Here is a 23,218-nt window from a genome sequence, read left to right as displayed (position 1 = left end):
TTTGAATGTCACTGGGAGGGAAAACCGTCTGGCTGGCAGGTCCTGCCTAACAATAAGAGCATAAATAAGAGAGCCCACACACGCAGCCAACAGCGAAGCGCCTTCGCTTCAACACTCCGTTGCCGGTGCTGATGTTCTGATGCTGAGCAAGCAGTGAGAAGAAAAAAACATCCCCCAGCTGACTAGATTGTGTCCGCTTGATCTGTGCCGTTCTCGATTGCAAATCAAAGCCGTTGTATGTGAGCCTCCCCGGCAGGAGGCCCAGGAGAAGGTTGGTGAGAAATTAAAAGGTGATCCATTTCGCAACAAGCTTCATCACCCATTTGCCTGCTGGGAGCCGCACGTCCCGTTTCCCACTTCCTTGGCAAGTGATGCTGATCATCGTCGTCGGCCGAATGCAGCGTTTCGCTTGCATATCAGGTGTGTAGCGTCGCAGATACCGACTGCCATTGAAGCCATTGAAGCCGTAGCAATGTTGTCAGGCTCGAATGTGTCGGGATGGTTTTGTGGCTTTGAGCCGATGTACAGAATGGATGGATGCATTATTTATCGTAACCTTAATGTGCACCTTTTGCTGCAAAAAAGGTAGCCGCACAATGGTGCAATTCTTCCGGTGGTACAAAGAGCGTTGTTTGCTGCTGCTCCCAGGCGGGACAGCGCTCGTCAAACGCTGCTCCTCTCGTTTAGGCGATGATTTATTTCTACGACAGACACGTTTCGTCGTTTGGCTCCGGTTTTTAGAGTGTGGACGTCGCGGTTAGCAAGAATTGATGCAGATCAAATTTCCAGCTACGGTCGAAAATAAAAAGGATTAAGTGTGCGATAAGATCACGCACACACACACAGAGAGAACGAGATGATGACAGGGTGAAATTAGCATAAATATTTTTGCCTTCTCTCTAATTTTATGACTCACTCCCGCTGGGGGGAGTCACGCAAAATCAAACAACAATGAGTAAAAAAAACAGCAGTAAATAGGGAGGAAGGTAAGCAGCTGCTTGTTTTTTGATGAAGCGGGTTGAACAAAATTTAGGTCCCAAGGGTGTGATGGAAAATAAGGAGGATCGCCACTAATCGGTCCTCTGACTTCACCCGTCCGTCATCGAAAATGCGGGATGACAAAACATATGCAAAACAAACCGCCGCAACCCCCTTGGGCTATAACATTCGTGCATGTGCGTGTGTGTGTGTGTCTTGGTCCGGGATCGTTTGTGCGTGTGTGCAAAATATCCCGTTATATAAGCTTTTCTCAACCCCATCCTATCCTCCTATCCGGGAAAAAGGACCGTAGCAGCAACCTGTAACGCTGTTTGCCCCGTTTGCTGGTTAAGCTTATGTGACCGACATAAATCAATATTTGCCGTGTTTTTTTCCATATTTGTTGTTGTTGGGCCGTTGTTGTTCCACGCTTTCTGTTCTCGGGACACAAACGCGTCATTTTTACAGCCTGCTGTTTTTGCTACAGCTGGCCGGTTGTGGAGATTAAGTGTCACATTAGCCGCGCGTCACGCGTAAATCATCGTGTTCCGATAATTCACGACCCTGCTTTTAGTTAGCTCAGCCCGCTGCGCAAGAAAAAGGTACCGGGGTGGATGTGTTAGCAATTTGTCACTGTGCGGCGAAGAACGGGTAAACTGACACCGAGAGAGTGCCTCATACGATCGAGGGGTTCGTCGCCTGGGGTGAATCGACTTTTGACATTGACGCCAACTGATAGTACACACCACCAAAAACCCTCGTCGAGTTGGTTTTGTGGATATCGTCTCATCGGCATGGCGTCATTGCTATCATCGTTAGTTGTTTGCTTACGGGGGAGAAGATGAGTGAAAACAAAAGGCTGACCCCTTTTTTGCTGCTTTTGCGCACTCTGCTGGGGGGTTCGTGTCTTGTGCATCGGTATGGCCAAAAATGTCAACGCTGCGCATCATCTTCCGCAGTGCTTCGAGTGTTCCTATTTCGGTCATCAAAAGCTGGCCGGATGAGTGGTCGTCTCGCCAAGAACGCGCCGATTACCATCAGAATGGCCCGAGTTGGCCTTTCTGCCGTAGTGTTCGGTGGAAAGTTGGCGTCATCAGCGTCAACCGTGCGGCAGAACTCTCCACCTCGGTCATTGGCCGCTTATGGAGGACACTTGTTGGAAGTGTTGAGTTAAAACGGATTGGTAAGACACACAAAAAACTGTGCCCCAAGAATGAGTCATATCCCAATATGTAATGCTGTTTGCCAAATCCAGAATCTCTCTCGCCTTGCAAACGAGCCGAAACGGATATGCCTGCCTGCTTTTTGTTCCAGGTTGTTCCAGTGCGAGCGAACTCTGTTTTTGTGTCATTGGGTAGGTGGACGTGTGTTTGTGTGTGTGTACCCAATTTCGCGCTTGACCTTAATTTTGATCGAATGTTTGTCTGGTTTGATCACCCGGTTCTTGGCGATCACCCCCACCATCACCACGACGGGTTGAGTCACGGTCACGCAGAACACGCGGTTTTTGCGAGCAAAAGTGAAACAAGTTTCACCGGTTCTGTGTGTATCGCTCGAGGGGGGTGTATCCCTCGCATAGGGGGGGGGGGGGGGGTAGGCAACCCGTGCGCAGGCCGTTGGGGATTATTTTTGAATCGTGTTTTCTAAGCTTTCATCGGTTCAGCAATAGTGTGGCTAAAGGGAAAAGGAAGGCTGAAGTTTTGAGCGAACCTCGAAAGGAGGATGATGTTCTGTGCGCTTTCGCTTTATCCCGTTTCATCCCGCTTGGAAGAGCGTGTGTGTGTGTGGCATTGCGCTGCTCGTTCCTCGATGCAAACAGAGCAGACAAATAGCTTAACAACGGCACACAACCCGCATACCCCGGGGACAGGAAAACTGGGCTACGATTTGTTTTCCACGTGGGGCGTGTTTGTTGGTTCGCCGTTCGCACATGAGGGAAAAAAACAATTAACAAGCGACTGTCGCTTGAACGCTCACGAAAAGCGCTCATCCCGTACCCGTGCCGGGACCGCCGTTTTCCCTTCCAGAACAACACCACACCAGACCTAGTTTTCAGGTATGCAAATTTTGTTAGAACCAGCAGACCACTTACAGGCCGTCCCCGTTTCGCGGCTGGCGGAACAGTGCAAGCCACCATTTGTACGGTGGGGCTTTTGGGAGGTGGTGTGTTTTTTTTTCTTTATTTGTCGTGTCTTCACCTACCACCAAACAACAGTTCAGCAAACGCCGCACGATAATGTGCACCATCGGTTGGGTGTCGTGTGGTGTGCAAAAAAAAAAAAACAGCTAACGCGACTTGTACGCCGATCGCTTCTGTTTGCCAAAGCATCCAGCAGAACGTATGCTCGCGGTAGATGTGTCGCTAGGGTTGTAAGCGAGGAGAAAGTGTATGATCTTTCCTCGCAAACGCAAATAGGCCAACGACGCTTCTCGCTTGCGCACACGTTTGCTGCTGGGTGACTGTGGTGTGTCGATTCGTTTTTATTATAATCGGCTTTTCCCGATAAAGTTCGCACGCCGAAGCAATCGTGGCGAGGTAGGGAGCAAATGAAACGGAATGAAAAATACTGTTTGCGTGCCCAAGCGTGTGTGTTATTGTTCGAAGACGTCGCGACGATCACGTTTGCCACCGGGATGCTGGGCTCGGGAATAAGCCCGGTGAGAAATTATTCCAGCATCCCATCCTCTAAGCTACATACAAACACACACACACACACACCACCCGTGTAGCCCGAAAAACTGGTTGGAAAACTGGTCGGCAATCGGTGAACGGTGCTCAATATGAAGATCGCTTCGTTCAGCTCGGTAGGAGGAATTTTCTTTCCCTTTGTGCGCTGCGTGCGACGGTGAAAGAATCCTGATCGGGAGCGGGAACGGTTACCCTGCCCGTTAGGCGACGTCACGGGGTAGAAAAAGACACTTTCCCCATTTCCGTTCCGATCGCAGCGGGCTTTGATGCAGCTCCCGGGGGGTGGGGATGGAAGACGGCTTTCAAACGGTTGTTTTCTCTTCTATTCCCTTTCCGTTACCGAAGCTGGTGCTGCTGTTGCTGTTGAGAACATATTTCAACGCGACAACAGTGGTAGACTTTCCTCCGCGGAGGAGGCGAAGCCGATTGATGTACGAACGCGAGAAACGCGCGTTAGGATCTTTACAAAAAAAAAAGAGTGGTGAAAAATCGAAGGAATGCTTGCACAGTGTGCAGTCAGCCGGCGGGTAGGAAGCGACGAACCCCGCTCCCGGGTGTAACTGATGGAAACTGCGCGAGACTTGTGCGCTTGTGTGTTTGTATGCGCATGACCGGGAGGCTTGTGGAAAGCAGCTGAAGGTCTTTTTTCCCCTGTGCACATGACGAGAGGTGTCTTACTTGCGCCTACCCCCTGTTTTGGTGCGGCCAGCTCTCCGAGCGAGAATGTGGGTCATGTGCAGGCAACTGAGCAACTGCTGGAAGGTACACCGGTAGCTCCCGCTAACCCGTTCACTCAGAATAGAGACATTTACACAAACGATATATGTGGCACGGCGGGGCGCCCCAAATGGCGTACCGCAGTAGGGAAATGCGTTCGATTTTAAAACCTCAATCGCAAATCGAACCATTGCTGACGAACGCGTTTGCAGCGCGTTAGTGTACGGGGGTGCGCCAAAAAGGTGGCAAAAGGTTGATCGTATCTAATCACAAATTATGAACCACAAACTGTGGGGCTGCTCCAGCGCTGGGAGAGTTATTGCGTGCGCATTGCGATACCCTTTGGCGTTCGTTGGTTTGCGCTCACTGTGCGATTCGCTTTTGCACGCATCGATTGAAAGGTTTATAGCAACTTCGGGCTGTACTTCCGTGCCTGCCATAATTCAAAGCTTAATCATGTTGTTTGTGTGCACACTTTTCGTTGAGAATAGAACTCTGACCTAAATTGTGTTGGCCCCTTGGTAACAAACGCAAACGGAGGAAGGAAATAGCATTTTCACCCTTGTTACATGTAGCTTGCTAGCTTCCTTGCATTTGGGCTGTGATTATTAAGCTTTTCTTTTGGGAAGAAAAACAAAGTAACTGCACTTGATGTAAGTTCCCTGTGCTACATCTGTTGAGACTCAAAAATTACTTAATTGACCGTGGGAGGCGGAGGCTGTGTTGTTCTATTTGCCCGTTCTTTGCGATGCCCTGCCCATTCACCCCCTTTTGCCTAGTGGTTCACCCCTAACCGGACACAGTGATAGAACGTACTGTGCTTCCTGTGCCAATCGGCTACCCCCCCTGCGCAATCCATGTATGTGTGTTTTAGTTTATCTTAATTTTGTGGAATAAAAACACCAGCCACAGTTTCCGCCCTTGGCCACATTAGAAGCTCGCTTTTGGACAAGCGTTTTATGAAGTAAATACAGGAAAGAAAAAAAAAACCGCTGGACCTAATCGTGCATGTTGTGTGTGTGTATGATTTCTTGATGTGTTTTTGTGCCCAACATCTCCGCGTGCACAAGAAAGATCCCGTAAATGAGGATTCCTTTCCGGTAGTAGGTAGGTCTCGGCCATCGGTCCCAGCCGCCCAGAACGGAACGGAACGCCGCCCAGCAGCCACGTTCTGGCATCGGCGAACCATCCATCCGGGGTGAAAAGCGTCGAGCTCAGCCGACCGGGACTAGTGCTGCCAACACCATCACCACCACCACCACCGGTTCGACGGCAAAACGGTGCATTTCGCTTCGGGGCCTTTTTTCCCTCGGATTACCGTTTAGAAACGCTGCGTGAAGCTGAGATTGTAATCACCTAATTAAGAATTTTTTCCTCAATTTCGTTCAGCCCTGCGCTTGGTGGTGGTGGTGGTAGTGGTGTAAATAGACAGCAACACACGGACAATGGTGAGGTATGAGGTTTTTCATTTTCCGTTGAATAGCGTGGATCTCTTGCTATCTCCCTTAGAAGCTCATCTCAGCAACGAGTTGTGAAGCAGTGTGCTGTGGATTAGATTTTTTTTGCTACACGAAAAGAACGTTTATAGAACGTATTTCTATTTTGAATGTTTTGTAACAATCAAAGTATCTCAACAAAGTATCAAATACACTTCTAGTGGATCTACTTTACGGGACGTTTTGCAATAGGTTTTAGTAAGAACCTTTCACAATACTTTGACGCGCAAGCGATGCCGTGCTCTTGTTTGTATGGATTTTTGACAAAAAATTATGAAGCAAAAACAGTAAGTTCAACATAAAAAACACAATTTCTCATTGCTTCCACTGGCGAATGCTTCTCGGAAGGGTGGAATGTCTTGTGTGGAATATTTGCATGCCACTATATCGAGCGGTTCTGTTCTGCTGCCAGTGTGCTGCTGCTTCGTTAACCCCCGGGTTGTGCGTTTCTGGCACACAACCACACTCCCTTCCCGTGCCCGGCTGCAAACGTGTGAATGCAGCCGCCGTAACTGTAACACTGCGGAAAGGATAATTGCCGCCCCGGGCTGTACACAACCGAAGCGCGCGCGCGCTTCCCTACAGCTTGTGCGCACACTCGATGCGTTCCATATTCATTGCTGCTGATTCATGCAGAATGCAAATCATCCGTGAATTATAATTCATTTTCCAGCAGCTTCCGAACGCATGCGCACACATATTCTGCCCTGGGTGCAGGAGAGAGGGTGGGGAACAGAGCAGTGTATCGTTAGGTGGAATTTTAAATTTAAAATCAATGCTTTCGCGCCTAGTGCCTGGGTGATTGGATAAATTGATTCTACACAGCCAATCATTAATCCTTTTCCGGGCGGCAGTGTGTACGGGTGTGTGTGTGTGGTCGAGGTCCAATTTGTACCTTCTTGTCGCGGCATAATTCTACAAGAGAAAATCCGCAACAGAACGCAACGGTGGTGTTGTTTTTCTTCGCTGTTAGTTAACTGGTTCGAGGAATCACGTAGAATGGCAGCGGTGTTGCTGCTGCTGCATTTCAATGCGATCGTGTTAGATAATTATTTAACTGTTTATCACCAGCGGTGTACGCGCGGACGATCGGTGAGAATCGCCGATCCATAGCTCCGCGTGCGTGATCTACATTTTCGAGACGCAGGCGCGCTCGCGCATCGGTCAGCTTCCGAAACGGTATCGACTATTATTGGCCGTGTTTGCAGCCTGCTCCTGGTGGACGCTACTGCACTGCGGGGATGGGCGATTAGAGGCTCATTCCAAACGCTCCATTCCTTCCCATTCCGCCTCATGCGCACACACACATTGCCTATTATCAAGCCAAACTCCTCATCTTGATTCCCTTTCCGGTTCGGTGGTCCGTGATGTATCTGCACGGGTTCGATTGCTTCTGGAATGAGATTCTTGGCGATTCCTCAGCATGGGCTTCTCTAGCATTACTGCCAGCACACTATAACGATGGGTTATTGGTATGGTTGGTTTCGAGCCTACGATACTGGAGGAGATTTTTTTTGGGATAATGTTCTGTTTCACGTCCGTTAAGAAGACGGAGCTGAACAAGTCTCTCCATCATTACAAGTATCCATGGTACATGCGCGTTCAAATCATCCATTGACCCAGTGACGGAGGGTTTTCGGGACGGACTCGTAACCGATCGGAACGAATGCAGAGTGGAATTGGACAATTTAGTTACATCATTCGGTGGCTTGGAAACAGCACGATTACAAACTCGCACCATTGAAGACGACGAGAGCAACGCCTCGGCTCAGTAAAAAAACGTGAAAAGATGTCCACTGACAACATGAACAGCAAGCAAAGGGAAAAAACTGAACAGGAATGGGGAAAAACGGCTACAATTTAAAACCGGAGCTCGGAGTCAAGGTTCGCCTTTCACCGGTAATCAGCTCGCCGAATGACCGAATGAGTGCTGTATTGCGTACAACGAACTTTCTGGCCAATGTGTATGTGTGCTTGGTGTGTCTGGGGCTCAGAACAGCTCAGAACCTGTAGACGCGAGCGTCTGCCCCGCTCTGTTTCGATGTTTTCTGCTCAATCTTTCTTCTGCACGATTGATGCACTTAGCGTGTTTCAGCACACTCGCAAGGGAAAAAGCGTGTGTGGAACAGCGAAAGGGGGTAGCAAAGCACATAAACGATCTCGCAACCAGAGAGCTACATCAGCAGTAGCAAATTAATCGGTCTGTGTGTGTGCATTCCGCTGGCGTTTATTGTTTCATTTTCTTGAAGGCTGAAGGAACGCTTCTGAACCGAACTGAGCCACTGAAACGGCCAAACGGAAGCAGGAAGAGCACAGCTACACACTGGTTCAGTGTGTACCTTGTGTCTATCAATGTGAAACGCATGGAGGGGTATGGTTTGCAGTTTTACACCACAGCAGCAGCCGTGCCACAGGAAGTATCTACCAACCTAACCGTGTCTTTTCTAGCGCTGAAGACACTCGCACCGTGCGCTATATCTGCTTCTTAGAATTGATTACATTCCGCATTGCTACGTAGGCTGCGCCACTGCGGTAGCGTGCATTCATCTCTTTACACTGATTTTTTTGTGTACGGTCGATGGAGGGTTCGTCGCCTTTTGGAAGCGCGTTGAAGTCTTTTGTATGTTTGCTGCAGGTGACGCTCGCCATAGAGACAGCCATTTAATCTAATCTCACACTAACTGGCTCTAATGGGTTTTTTTTTCTTTCTTGAATTTACCGGACCACTTATCACACGCACACGTACGCAATGCGGGAGGCTGTGGTAGTTGAGGGAAAATAAGCGGCTCACAGAAATGGTTCTAGCTCGGTGAAACACAATCACACTGAGGCTGCATAGCTGGCAAGGGGCCAAACCAAAGGCTAGCTAGCAGACAGGCAAACAGAAATAAAATCTTTAACACACCTGAACGTACCTCTTCCCTGGAGGTGGTGGAAAGTAAAACAGGTGAACTCAATTTGTGTTTAATTTTGAACCACCCAGCCCCCGGGCCACACTGCAGCGCTCCTCGCCAACCCGCAAATGGCAATACAGGTGAACCCTCTCATCGGGCACCCACCATCAGTTGGTGAAGGTGAGAATTTGAATTTGTTATTTCCAAAAGGTGAATACGCAGGCACGGGCGTACGTGTGTTCGTCGCTTCGGGCTGCTGTGTGCGTTAGCACTTGTGGCGAAGGATTTGTTTTTCTACGTGTTTTCCTCCAAGTCCACGATTCTTCATCCTTCAATTTTACACTTGCTAGGTGTGCTTTTCGCAGCAGCAGCAGCAGCAGTCTCTTTCGGGCCTAGGCCGATCGATTACCGTACACCTGAGGTTTGTTTGATTTTTCCTTTTTAGCTTTTTTTTTGTGTTGAGTTTTGTTTCCCCGTACCTATTGTTTACGATCACGCACCGGGGCTGTGTTTGCGGAGCCAACAGTGTTGCAAGGTACTTTTCTGCTTCGCGAGCAGCACCCTACCCTTTTTGACGTGTTGCTCCAATATTTGATGGGCACTGAAGTACCATCGAGGTGGTTCATGTGGCGAGGGTTCTAGTGGGACAACATTCTTGGCGACTGAATGGTTCAGGTTCGCCAGAGTTCCCGTTCTGCAAACGATCTTCCCGCGATCAGTTGTTCATTCACCGCGAAACAAGTTACGCGTACACACGCACACACACACACACACACGTAGAGATAGTCGTTGCTCACGTTCTAGCACGTTGCAGTATAGTTCTGCGGGTTACATTATCACTTGACAATCGCATCCACTGGTTTGATCAATCTGATGAAGATGGATTGTTGGCAGCAGGCACCGGGTGTCGCCAGGAGAACGAACCGGTCCGCGCCGTCCCTGACGCTGTGGCAAGCAGGAAAACCTGTTGCGGACACCCATGTTCTTCTGCTGCACTGCGTACCATTCTCGGGACGAGACCCGCTCATCCTGCTGGCTGATGGCATAAGGAAGCATCTTTTTACTGTTATATCGCGAGATCTAGTTTTACGACAGATTTCTGTTCTCGCAAGCGTTAACGCCACTTGTTGTGCTTCCAGAAGAAAAAACTGATCACACAAAGCTTTAGTTTGGCACACTCAGGTTCCATCAATACGGGAGGCAGTGCAGCACACAAAAGCAAACCACCATTTCACACCTCATTTCCTGATTGATAGGTTTTTACCCCGCGTGAACTGCATTCAGTTTGGGTTTCTCGTTTGCCCCATTCACGGTTTGCACTTTCGACTGCACACACACACACACACGCACGTTTTAACCTGCTTTTGGCAAACCATCTCACTCACCAACACTTTCCAATCCAAGAGCAATCGATTTCGCATTCGCAAAACCCCGGCCAAGACCCAAACCACCCTGGGCTTTACGCAACGGAAAATGTAGCATTAAATGAGTGGATGATTGCTGATGCCTGTTTTTGTTTTATGCAAACGATTTTTTGCTGTTGATTCCGAAAATTAGATCCCCGACCTGTGTGGGTGTTTTCACCCACAGCAAATTGGTACCCCGACCGCGTCAAATGAACACAGTTGCCTACTTTCCGTTTAAGTTGGGAAAGGTTGAAAGACATACCAATTTCTTTGAAGTGTGTGAACAAAAAAAACCCCTCTGATGCTGATGCCCCATAGAAAACGTTGGACTTACACCAAAATCTTGAACAAGCGCTTAGCACATGGATCCATCTGTTCATGTTCGAAGGGAAAAAAGGGCCAGCTTACAAATGTGCGGTTCCTCTCTTTTACGGCGATTAAATCACTCGTGTTCTTTACAGCCCAATGGGCGACGCTCATCACATTATCCGATGGATCTTAATTGCTCACCTTGCGCTTAAAGGTGTAAGCGATAGTTACCGATTAGATTGCCAAAAAAAGTCGGTAGAACGTACAGAACAAACCTCTCATTTGCTCGGGAGGCTTCCCAAAAAAAACGTACAGCGAGCATTGTCCGAACAAAGCAGCGGTACGGGTAGCCAGCGCCGGACAGCAGCTTGTGCAGCGTAAGGTTTTCCTTCCATTCTACACCACACTCTACGGGCGCACGCTAATGAACACCATTCGGCTGTTCAATCGCGTAGCAATCGATGTATTACCCTCTTCAAATGATCAGCGATCGCAAGATCGCGAAATCATTTCGTTTTCCCGTTTTTTTTTCTCTCCCCCGTTTTATACTCGCTTATACTCCGGGGTGCGCCCTCAACGGTATGCGTGTGTATATGCATCGAAATCGATCCACACGGTTTGTGTCTGTGTGGAGGTCAAAAATCTCTTTTTCCTAACGTACCTGTTATTTTTGTTGCCTGGTGCGTTTGGTTCGCCTCGGTTGAAGTTATCGCCTCAGGTTCTACAACACCACTGGTTTTGCGGCAGTACCACAGAGTAGTTCGATGTTACGGCAGGGGAATTTTCCGCGCAGAAAATGCTAATGCTGCTTTTCACTGCTTGTTGAACACAGACACACAAACACACTCGGCAAACGGATCTCGGACTCTCGTTCACACTCTTGCAGACACTTGTTCTTTGCGGTTTGGGGAATTTGCTTCCCTCTTCGTATGTGCGTGTGTGTGTGTAGTGTAGCAAATTGTTTGCAGATGCAGAAAGAATCGAACTGCGCTACGTGCTGGAGGCAATTTTCCACTAACAGTATTCTCGAGTCGATTGAGGTTCAGATGGGGTGGGCCGTTGATGCTGCTGCTGTTTTTTTTCCACTTGCGTCGAAAATCACTTAGCGGCGAGCGGCTCAATTTTGCGTGCACACGTTTTCACCTCCGGGTACGGGTGGGAATAAAAGGAAAAACTACACTTTTCACTGAAAAGTGTCTAGCACACCGAGACGACACAGAACAACACCCACTCGTCACACACCTTTACAGGTCGAACCCCCTAAACGGCAAAAAAAACCGAACGCGAGCAGCAATGCGATGCAATGCTGCTGCAGAATAGTGTCCAAGTCGAAGCTTGGTGCTGGGTTTCGCCTGACGAAGCTGCTGTGCTGCTGTACGTCGTCCGCTTTTCCTTCCGGGGAGGGGAGAAGACTTTTCCAAAACTGATCTTGACCGTACGAAGGTCGTCACTTAACTAAAGAGCATTGGCTGGCCGTGGGTTGTTATATAAGTTTTTTTCTTCCTCGTACGCGGGCGCTCGATTCCAGTGCCGCGGCGGAAGAGCGCGATCTTCTTCGGGGATGGGCTTTGGTGGGCGCTCCCGAACCCACGGGGAGCTGCTCGGGCTAGCTTCGTTTACAGCCGGCTCGTTCGCTTCTTCGGATGGTGGCGCTTTTGCTCACCGCGCGGTTGCTGCGCGCTTCTGCGAGAACGACGGCGGCTCTCCAAGCGAGCGGGAACGATGCTGTGCAGCTCCGTTGCATAATGAAGATCGTGAAGCACGTCAGCCTTTTGCTCTGCGGCAGCAAGCAAGCTCATCCCGAAGACCAGAGCCAGAGAGCGCGAACCACCAGCGCGAGAGAGTGGCGCGAGACCTCGAACGCAACAACCTTGATCGTGAAAAGTCGCGCCAAGATCGGGCCAACTTGCCTGCGCGCGCGCGTTCGGCTCGCTCGGCATGCCGTTTGGCCCAGATCGAGCAGGAAGTTCAACGAACGACGCGGAAGCGAAAGAAAGCTCTCAAGCGGATCGCTCGGGGAGCGGTGCGGGAACGGATCGGGCGAAGGCACATCGTCGCCGAGGTCGGCGGAGCTGCGCGGTGGCGAGATCTTGAATTTGGGGGGAGAGCAAAAGCTCTGAGGGCTTTGAAGCCCGCTTGCAAAGGAATGGAGCCGTCCTCTCGCACACGCAAGGCACTCATTTCACCAGTCCGCCCGTCATTCTCGCTCATTCATCGTCGATTCTGTTTTGGGCTGCCGATCCTGGGGCTGCTTTCACTGAGTGACCGCGGATGTATGGCCGAGAGCGAGCTAAGGAGAGTGAGCGAGATGCTTCCGCGAGCATGATTTGATCGTTCCACGGAGCTTTAATGATGTTTTGCTCCCCCAGAGGAAAGACCGTTTTTGTTAAGGGGAAGGCGGTACGCAATCACCGGTATGCGAATTGTTCGGACGGTTTCAATGCAAGTACCTTAACCTCTTGTCACCGGGAACGTTGCACCGTCGTGTGGCTGCAATGCGATACGATGTACAGCATCGGTAAAGTGGCCCGCTTTTGTTCTTTTTTTTTTTTTTTCATTGGTGTACAATGGTCCAGCAAAGCATCACCAGTACAATGGCCGAGAGTTGCCCTTGTCACTTGCCTATCGTGTGGTACCGATCAGTTTTGGACAAAAATGACCTAAAACTGCTCGAAATGAACATTGCTGCCCTCCTGCCCGCCACGAGGAACATCCATCCAGGGTGGCAGCAGCCTCCTGCTTGCTTCTGCAGCCTGCAGTTGCATCTTGTGTGTCTGTGTGTGGAGAGCGTACCACAACTGGAACGCTGGAAATTTGACACCGAAAACCCCGAGGGTCGCAAAAAGCCACACAGAACGAAGCGCGAACGAAAACTCCAAAATGGTACCGCTATGTTTTTCAGAGGGCAATGGGGAGGGGGGCGGTTTTGTACTTGCGAATTTCCTTTGCCCCAGCATCGACGACAGCATTATTCGTTCTTATCAAAAATGTGACATTTGATGGCGGGTTTTTGTTTGCATTTCTTTACGGCTGGATGGCATTTTGTTTGCTTTTGGCTACCAACTTTTGTTATTTATAACTCTACCGATTAAGGTGATGAATTGCAGCGGCTGAATTTTTGTGGCGGCTGTTCAGCATCGCATAAAACGTACCCTGAAAAGCAAATTGCCTGCCATAAGCTCTGGTTGCTAATCTTTGACTGTAGCCACCGCAGTCAGGTACATTCGCGCAGCTACAGACAGGCGCTCTCATAAATCAGAGCAAATTTCCCAACGACTAGAAACTGTTAAATAAACATACTTCCGTGCTTGCTTGTGGTGCGGTGTCCCCTCCATTGTTGTGCTTCTTTTCTTGCCTAACCTAATAACAGACCGATGCGACAGTGAAATGCTAATTGCTAGCTGTGCGGCAAATGGAAATAGCTCGCCGCTTGCATGCAATCAAATCTGTTCTTATTCTGTTGGCGGTTGTATTCTATGCTGATGATACACTACTTACTGTTAGAAATGTCTCTTGTTGAGAAGAAGAGATTTATACTTTTTTGTGTAATTGAGGAATTGAGTAGCTGTTGTTAAGAAATAGGACACACTTTACGTTATGTTATCTATAAATCTGAAAGTTTGAATAAGCCAGACGACAGGATTGACAGTTTAAGTTATGGTAGAAATAATATAAGATAAACAAAGGGACGATTGAAGATCAATCATTTCCTTATTACCTTGAATAATGAGACAAAATGTAGGAACATCAGAATATGTCTGAAATATTGTCAGCTAAGTTATGCATTAGATTATAGAACTTAGCAAGCCAAACTACAATAACTTAAAACAACAACAACATTGAAAATAAAACATACAAATACAGTGGAATCTGGCTTGTGGGATCCTGTATCGTGGCAATTGTTTTATATTGAACAATTTTTAATATCAAAACACTCATTTGCCTGAGCGATATTGAAGCTTAAAGAAATGCTGAAAGTAAACAATTGTGAACTTGATAATACATTGGCAGCAAAAACGGTATCATAAATACAAATGATATTGCTCGTTATGCGAAATTTTACTCGTTAAGAAAGATATTTGTTGAGCATTTAGATTTACTTGTCTTGTGAAAAACTCGTCATAAGGGGTACTCGTTGTGAGGAGATTCACTGTATGAATGTTTACTTATTGCGCTCTAATTTCGATGTAAATGTTAATCCCTCAACACTTTGTCTACACCATACACACTCCTCAAACTCAAACTCCTAAATCTGAATAAATACAAATGGCACTGCTTTCGAATGTTGCATCAACAGTTATAATGTCCATCTATAAATCGTCCCTAGTGCATCTGAGACCGTTCCCAATCGCACAATGGAAGCTAGTTGAAAGCTCACTCTCCGCGCCGGGCATCCATTTTTACCATTCGTAATGAGTTCATTAAACTAACAAAGTATAGAACACGGCACAGGACGCCCGGTCGTGCTGCACCCGCTGCTGCTGTTGCTTATCTGCTTAGTGCACGACCAAGCGCCCCCAAGCAGCAGCTATTCGGTTTCGAAATCGATTGCAATCGATTTGATATGGCGCAAGAGATATCGGCAGACCGTGCACCGGCGTTCCCTGCAATCGCCCAGTATCAGTATCTTCCGCTATCACTTACCCGAACCGAACATGCACCGTACGCGCGCGCGCGCGCCCGATCATATAATGCCATTAATGAAAGCATGGGTCGCATGATCCCAGCCCAGCGGTAACTGAAACTGCAACCGCGCGCGGCAGGTTTGAGCCGATCGCACCACGAGACCCACCACGAGGTGCGCACGATCGGAGAGATGCGTGCTGAATCTCGATCACAGCGTCCCGCGCCCCTCGACTGTGCAGATCGGCAGCCTGGCCGCGATCAATCATTCTCGATCGCATGTTACCGGTAATGGCACGATTTGTGGCGCGCTCTTCACAACCAGCCGCCGCAGCGCAGCGAGAAATGGTTTGTTTTGGTTTGGGGTACGAAATAAGAATCTAATGAAGTTGGCTCGCTCGGGACGACGGGATTGATTTTTACCTTTTTACTCCGCGCCTCGTTGCATGCTGCATGTTCTTGCTGCTGTTGCAACCAAAACCACACCCTGCCTCACCACGCACGCTGAAACGGCTTGAAAGAAAAGGGCTCGCCCAACGCCCGCAAAGCGCAATTGGCAAAGCGTCGTCACGAGTCATTCTGGGTGGAAAGAAGATATGAGAAGGAAGAGGAACAACCATCGTTGTGCAAAGATAAGCTTATAGTTTTCTCACTATCGCGGCTCGAGTGATTGTGAGCCGAGCCGATTACGTTACGCTCACCGTGCCGTGGAAGATGGAAAGCTGACGAAGGGGATGAGTTTATTAGAACCGATTGCGCTTCCGACTGGCGTGTTGATGATTCGCAAGATTACGGTGTGTGTATGTGTGTGTACGCGTCGTTGTTTGATGGAAAGGTGATGCAAAATTGACCAACGCGAAGTAAGTGAAGTAAGAAAGGGAAAATCGAAACGGTACAGCAAGTAGTAGCCGTAGCAGCAGCGGCAGCAAATAGGGATCTGTGTTTTACTCGCGCACAGAGTACATCATATGATTAGAACCGGACGTGAAGGTGGAGCGGTGTAAGAATGTGATCGTTCTCGTGTTTGCGCAAAAGTGGTAGCGCTATAATAGGGGAGGACGAAAAGGGAATCTATTTGATCGAGTTCAATAACACCCGAGCAGAGGGTGGAGGATCGTTTCAAGCAAAATTGTTCCAAGCAAGCACTGCCAGCGGGCGAGCGGCTACTCACCGGCCATTAAGTCACACTGCACGAATTTCGTCCGCCAGCGAGGACGCGCACGAGTAACAGGTAGCAAACAGGGGCAAGAGAGAGCACCCTTAGATGCTCAAGAACCCGGTCCGGTGATGATCCGGTAGTGTTTGTTTACGATCATTTTCGCGATAGCCTAATAATAGGCACACTGGCTTGATCCGCGAATGCCTTCGGGCGGCCTGCCGCACCCGCACTGCAATTGATGGCAATCGATCGAATTCTGTGCCCGGGCCCGGCCGGATATGACCGGAAAGTTAGTTAGCGAATCTAATTGCCAACGCGCGGGCGAACGGCGGGAGTAGGAGGCGTAATGTACTTTCGTGCACATAAACCATAAACGATTCACTTTGGCGTGTTCCGACTAGAGGGCGGGGTGGGATATTGCTAGTTTCTTCGGTTGCAATCAACACCATTACCACCGCGAGAGCTCATTCTTCCGCATCCTTCCCTTTCCTCCTCTTCTTTTGTAGCCCAACCGATCCCGGTGGGCATCTCCGGGCAAGAAGACATCCGCGGTCAACGCGGAACCTTATTTATTGATATTCGGAAGATGTTGGGCTTTGCCCGATAATGATAGGGTTCTAATGTTTTCCAATCTACTCTAACCGGTGCTCTCACTCTCTCTCTCTCTCTCTCGCTCTCTTTCTCGAATACCACAAGCAAAGCCTTCCTTATCTGCTCGCCCTCTCCGTTGCCATTCTTGTCCGCGCCACTGTTCCCTGCCCGCGCTTTTTACGATCATCCACTTACATCGGGATCACCTTTCGCTGGGCGATCGTGTGACGATGCTATTTATCGATCAGCGACAGAAGCGCACCGGTTGAGTGTCTTCCATACCCACCCATCCCATCCCTTGGTAACGGTAACGGTTTGCCGCTAGTCCCAGCTGGGCCGCAATAAATCAAATCCGCGGAAAAATACTAATTTATTATTTTATAGCAACTAAATCATGCCCGCGCGCACCGGGTTCGTCGCTTGCCGGTTTAGCAGGAGAGCATTGCTGCTGCGGGGTTAGAAGAAGGGAGCAAAAAGAAACACAGATCTCCTCCGCAGTGGCTCACCGTCAAAAGAGGCAACCCTTGTGGCCGGGTTTCAAGGGTGCTTATGGGCATCGCGACGGTATGGCCGCCGTTTTGCAGCCGAGATCATAAATCCTGCCGCGCCACTCTTGCGCGCTCGCCCGTGCGTGCTGGGTGTGCTGGGAGTGCTAAAAGTGGTCACCCTGTTTTTTTTTCGTTTCTATTCTGCTTTCTAGCGGCGATGCGTTCGATCAATCCTTGCAGCCACCTCGCGGACAGCTCTCTTTTCGCGCAGCATGATTGAGACGTAATTCAATCCGGGAAGCGTGCGAGATGGCAGTGTGTTGTTGATCCGCGCCACCGCTCTGCCACATGTCGAGTGCGACACCCGAGTCGGAGGCGATCTTGCAAGAGGTGGAGGAGGTGTGTTATGATAATTAGACTTAGTGTTGTCCCCCCTTCGCCCCATTGCTACCTACAAAGACGTTAATGCTTGGCCGTTTGAAGTGCGCCTCTGAAGAAGGTCTAGACAGCTCAGCGAAATAGTGAGGTTAAGTGAAAATTGCAAATTCAAGCATCCAAGAGAAAGATGCTGAGAAGGGAAGAAAGGAAAAGGAGGAAAAGGTGCCATCTTCTTTTTATGAGCCCTAAACACACGACCGAGCTGCAGTGCACTTGTAAAGTGATCGCGCAATGTTGCTACTTTGTAGCATATGTACAGCACACCTCCACTTGGCGCATAACTGTTTCACGCACGTCAATCGGTCGTAGCGGCCGCGCACGCCTCTGCTGTCGAATGGCGTTCAATGTGTGCGAGCGGGCTGCACCCAAAGATGATGGTACCGCTTTTTGATAGGTTTGTGTTTTAGTAGGGCAAAGTTGATGGGCACTAGTGAGAAAGAGAGAGAGAGAGAGAGAGAGAGAGAGAGAGAGAGAGAGAGAGCGGGACTCATCCCTCTTCTTAAGAGGCCATACTGTATCAACCTCGCGTACCCGCGCACACTGTTGTGTGGAGTAGTAAACACGCGTGTGTGTTTTTAGCACTACTTCTAACGGCCATATAACCTACACGCTGCATAGGTATTTAGTTAAACCACATTTTCCCTCTCCGTTTGAACCCGAAGGAGCACCGGCAATGCGCAAGTGAGGAATCACTAGGAAGGGAACCCACTCGTAAATCATCTCACTAGACGCGCGCACACACAACGCGGGTTATCGCGGTGAGCGCAAACAATGACAAGGGATGCATTGTTGGTGTGTTGGTTCAATGTGATGTTTGTCTTCGTGTGCCCTATTGGTTGCACCGTTTGCTTATGCCGTTCTGGGGGTGCCGGGTACCGGCAGTACCGTCGACTTAATGACGATGATTTATGGATTATTAATGCTCCTGACACTTAACCTTGTTCCTTGCAGGCCGGGCTGCGGTCGCGTTGGATTGGGTAGATTTATGCTTATTATTGCAAGTGCAAGGAAATTGTTTTCAAGTGACAAGAATGACAGTGCTTTCTATGGGGTGAGGTGCAAAATGTGGGATCGATCGCATTGATACCCTTTTCGAGGAGAAATGGATGCTTTAAGTACAACTTAACGACACAAAATAATAGTTCTTAAGGTGAAATCTACATGTTAAAAGCTCACAGGAGTCAATAGTCGCAATTGACGTAGTGATGTAATAGGTAAGCGACGAACCCGTGGACTAAGCGACGAACCTCGAGTGGTCCAATAGATGGAGCTGTGGATTGTTTTGAAGCCAGAAATAGATAGTGCTTCTCATCTTAAATTCAAATGTGATGTATAAGAAGATTAACATTGTTTCATTACATTAATCTCGAACTGTGAATTAGTCTAGTAATGGTTATCGATATATAATCGATGTTGGTAAATACCTCATCAAATTGATTGTGTTCATCGTTTGGCGCTTTATCTTTTTTCTTCTTTTTTCCCAAAAAGCATGCGACTTCTGTTGCTGTTGAATGTAATATCTTTCTTCATCCTCCTGTTCAATACACACGCTAGAGTAATGCGTTTTTTTACAACAACCAAATGCGCATCTCAATTTACCTTCACAACACCCTCTGCTGCTGTGCGCACTGCGAAAGAAGTGTGTGAAAGCGCTAATGCGTCGTTTGAAGCATTTCCATCACCGCCCTTCCCCGTTTGCCAATATCTCCATCCAACTGTATCAACCTTTTTTTTTGTTCGTTGCTCGGCTCGGGTGTTGGTTGGCCTGCAAACAAAAACCCTTTTTCTGCCTACCGGGCGCACACATATCGATTGCAAAAATCCTGAATTGGCGCGAAAGTTCCTTTCTCCCCGCTGTTGTGTGCCCTGTCCATTAATCCGATTTCCATCAAATCATATTAAACTAATCGGCTAACAATTCCTGAAAATAGAGAACGAACGTCGGCATGGCACTTCCCCGTCACTGCCAACCAGTGCCGCCCCAGCATTCGCGCATTCGAAAGCGGCCGCACCGCCGGCAGTCGATAACGAGAAAGACGTACGTCGGCAAACTCGATAAAGCGTCGACTGGCCGCGCAGTGTGCGTGGAAAAAGGTGGGGGCGAGCGCGCGCACCTCACGCAGAGGTCGGGAAAACTACACGCGCGCGCGCGCGCCCCTGTGTATTGAGTGAGTGGAGTTGTTGTGGCATCCGAAAATATCTTCCCACCGAAGCGGGTGAACTCCGATGGATCGAACTATCGATTGGTTCGATCAGCGATCATCCTCCGCTTTCCCTCCCGTTTTCCCCCTTTCTCCGTGCTCCGACTTGGGTTGGAGGAACGCTGTGTGTGCTGGGAGAAAAACTGCGTTGATTGTTACTATCAATCAATCGATCGTCGCTGTGTCGTCGGTCGCGTTACCGCGAGGCGCGCCGCGCTAGGTGAGTGTAGCGACCAGGGTAACTACTACGCGCTTTCCAGCGCAGCGCCGAGTAGGCTGACCCTGGCCGGCAAAGGCAAAGAAGGATGCGGGGTTGGGAGGGTTTTTTCCCCGGGAAATACGGCGGCCCCCGGTGGGAGTTTGGTGATGCCCGAAGTAGGAAATTCAGTTCAGCGAATGCAACGGGACGGCCCGTCGGAAGGTTCGTCGCTTGTTTCTCATCGATCGAAATTGATCGTTCGAAATGGAAACTAGGCTGCTGCTGCTGCTGCTGTTCGGTTTGTTTCTGTCGATCCCGTATCGCCGCCGATGCACGGCTTGCCTGCCCCAATGTGCGTTTGATACGCGCGAGCAAATCAGCTCGACCGGTTGTGGGTGACATTACTTCGTTCCAGGGCTAACTAGCTTTCTTCTTTCTCCTGCCTTTTTTCTTTTCTTTTTTTTGTTTCGCCTCATCTCCGCACAATCGGAATCGGAGGTTTCCAATTGATCAAAACGATGGGAACCCGATGGGAAGCAGCAACAGCAATCGGGATGATGATTTGCTCGGTCGCAGACCGTTAAAAATGCCTCAACTCTACCGCGCCGGAGCTAAAATTAGTTCGTTTTGTACGCGCGAGCAACCTCCCAAATCGATCGCTCTGATTATGCGGACCGGGAAGGAATGGAACGGGTGTGCCTTTGTGCAGGTGTTGATTTCAAAGCGGTTTGCATTAACGGCCATCCAGTGCGCATGTTTGGCCACTCCAAATTATCGCTCCTTTCGGCTTCGGGCGGAAGATTTCTCGTGATAGTTATTAAATTCCATTTAAAGTGTCCAAATGTTTTAGGGAAATTCACTCAACGAAAGCTATACCCGGGCCACCCTAAACACGTTTTGTCTCGATGGTAACACACCTCCACCCACTCGGCTCTAAAGCTCTACCCAGTATGAGCCCTTCTTGTTGGTTTCGTTAACCTCGCCACGGCGTTTGTCTGGCGCTCAATTTCCGGTCCATTTGGTCGTTGCACCGTGCACGGGCTCGGGATCATCGTCCATCATCGGTCCAGCCGGGCGCTGCTATATCATTATCATACACCGAATCCACACGCAGCCACCCTCTCAACCCGGCCGGTGTAAAATGAGATGTTTCGGCGGGACGCGTAAACACTTAACCCGACCGATCGAAGCTCCCCCATCGCCCCTGCCTCCTCCAACAGCCAACAAGGGCGAAGGGCTCATTAAGGGTGACCCGGTTTTTGTTGGTTTGTGCTTTTTGGCCATCAGTGTGTTGTGAATGATGCGCCTTGTTCGGGTTCGTCCGGTGTGGCAGAATGGCTGCGCGATGGGTCGTTTGATGTTTGCAATGTTTTCCCCGCATAGTTATCTTGTAGCCAGACGCTGGGTAGTTAAGAAATTGTGGAATGTGTGAGTATATTACCGAGTTCTGGACTTCTCGGTGGTTGGAAACGATAAGCAGACAATTTGGAATAATGTGTGGGAAACTTTTAACTATTTATAAGAGTATGGAATGTGACTTAATAATATAATTTAAATTATCTGTTCGAATCGATTGTTGCATGTTGCACATTGTCGTTCTTTTATTTTTACTCTTATTCATGCATTTATATTTTCCTTTAATTTTTATATTAAAATATATCAAGGTAATTTGCCAATTATTGCACAGTACCCAATTATTGCACACTACGTATAAATTGTTATTTTTCGAAATATTTGCAAAACATTGATTTAAGGTAGCATTCTTCCTTTAATTTTAAAAAGTTCTGCTGAAAATTTCAAAATTTTATTTTTTTATTACAAACTAGCTGGCCCGACAAACTTAGTTATTCCACAAAAAAATTAAAATATTTAATTATTGCTTTGTTACTTGGGATAGTTGTATCGTGCCTGTATCCCCTCAGGATCCGATCATCGAGTGTAAAGCGCCAGGCACCTCACACCAAGTGTCAAAATGCCCCATACAACACAACAATCCTGCTCTTTGTATGGGAGTTAGAAAATCATTTTTAAATTAAGTCCAGTGTAACATCTGAACGATTTTTAAGTCTTAAAACCTATTCTCATACCACCATAAGGTGTGTGCAAAGTTTCGTTGAAAATGATCCAGCCGTTTCGGATGTTGCTCGCAACAAACACCGTGACACGAGATTTTTATATATATAGATTATTATAATATTACGACTGATTTCGATCAAAAGGAATGGATTTCTTAACTAGACCGCTATGAATTGTGCATCACAAAATAAGGTTTATTTCACTCTGTGAACCACTGAAACTGTATATTTGTTTTTTTTTCGTCGTGCTATTATGTTGACAGAGTCATTGGCGAGCGGCAGCAGTTTGCGGACTATTTTGACTATGAATTCCGGCTTGAACCAAGGATAAACATGTAATGTAACAGCGTTTTGTATTGTATTGTATTGACCCTAATACGGTTTGTAGAAGGGGCTCTTTTTCGTCAGTTACAGTGTGTTGGAAAGTGTGCTATAATAGAATTTGGAGTTTTTGTAGGTGTGCAACAAATACATTTTTTTATAAGTTTAATAATCTGTATTTTTCGGCCTACAATGAAATATGTACACTATTTGTTAAACAATAATAATATATCGTAGACGCACATAACATGAATATTTTAGTTTTATCTACCTCAAACATATGAAATAAATAGGCTGTTCCCTTAAGTGTGCAACAATTGGCAAATTATCCTAAAACTGCAATATTGCCTATCTAGCTTTAAATTGATGGTTTGAAATTGTTTCTAGTTTTATGATTTTCTAGTAGAACCCTACATTCAGAAAAAAAGTCAAACTACTGGAAGAAGCGATAATGTCACGCTGCATCCACATTCTGGTTAATTTATAGCTCATTGTATCGGGATTAGAAATTCGAACGAGCCTTTATCCATGGACGTAATACTGAGCCCACTGCTACCCACTCGGCATTATGCAAGAGTTATCATTTCCGGACAGTTCCAGCCGCAATTTATTTCACTTCTTGCTGCAGCCGATG

The 23,218-nt window shown here is 48.2% G+C and overlaps 2 protein-coding genes across 4 annotated transcripts in view; one reads left to right on the top strand and one right to left on the bottom strand.

Annotated features, from left to right (window-relative positions):
* LOC120903762 overlaps window positions 1-11,966 on the bottom strand; it is a 91,676-nt gene extending 79,710 nt beyond the window's left edge. Inside the window, exon 1 of one of the 2 annotated variants that reach the window (XM_040313379.1) lies at window positions 11,151-11,966. The gene's annotated coding sequence lies outside the window, so the exon portion shown is untranslated. The remainder of the gene's footprint in view (window positions 1-11,150) is intronic. The other variant, XM_040313371.1, reaches the window with a different exon arrangement.
* LOC120903778 (autophagy-related protein 16-1) overlaps window positions 1-23,218 on the top strand; it is a 249,551-nt gene that overhangs the window by 81,472 nt on the left and 144,861 nt on the right. The gene's annotated exons all lie outside the window — the stretch shown is intronic.

Source organism: Anopheles arabiensis, chromosome 2 (genome assembly GCF_016920715.1).
Source record: "Anopheles arabiensis isolate DONGOLA chromosome 2, AaraD3, whole genome shotgun sequence".
NCBI classification, from domain to species: domain Eukaryota; kingdom Metazoa; phylum Arthropoda; class Insecta; order Diptera; family Culicidae; genus Anopheles; species Anopheles arabiensis.
This window is presented reverse-complemented; position numbering and strand designations above follow the sequence as displayed.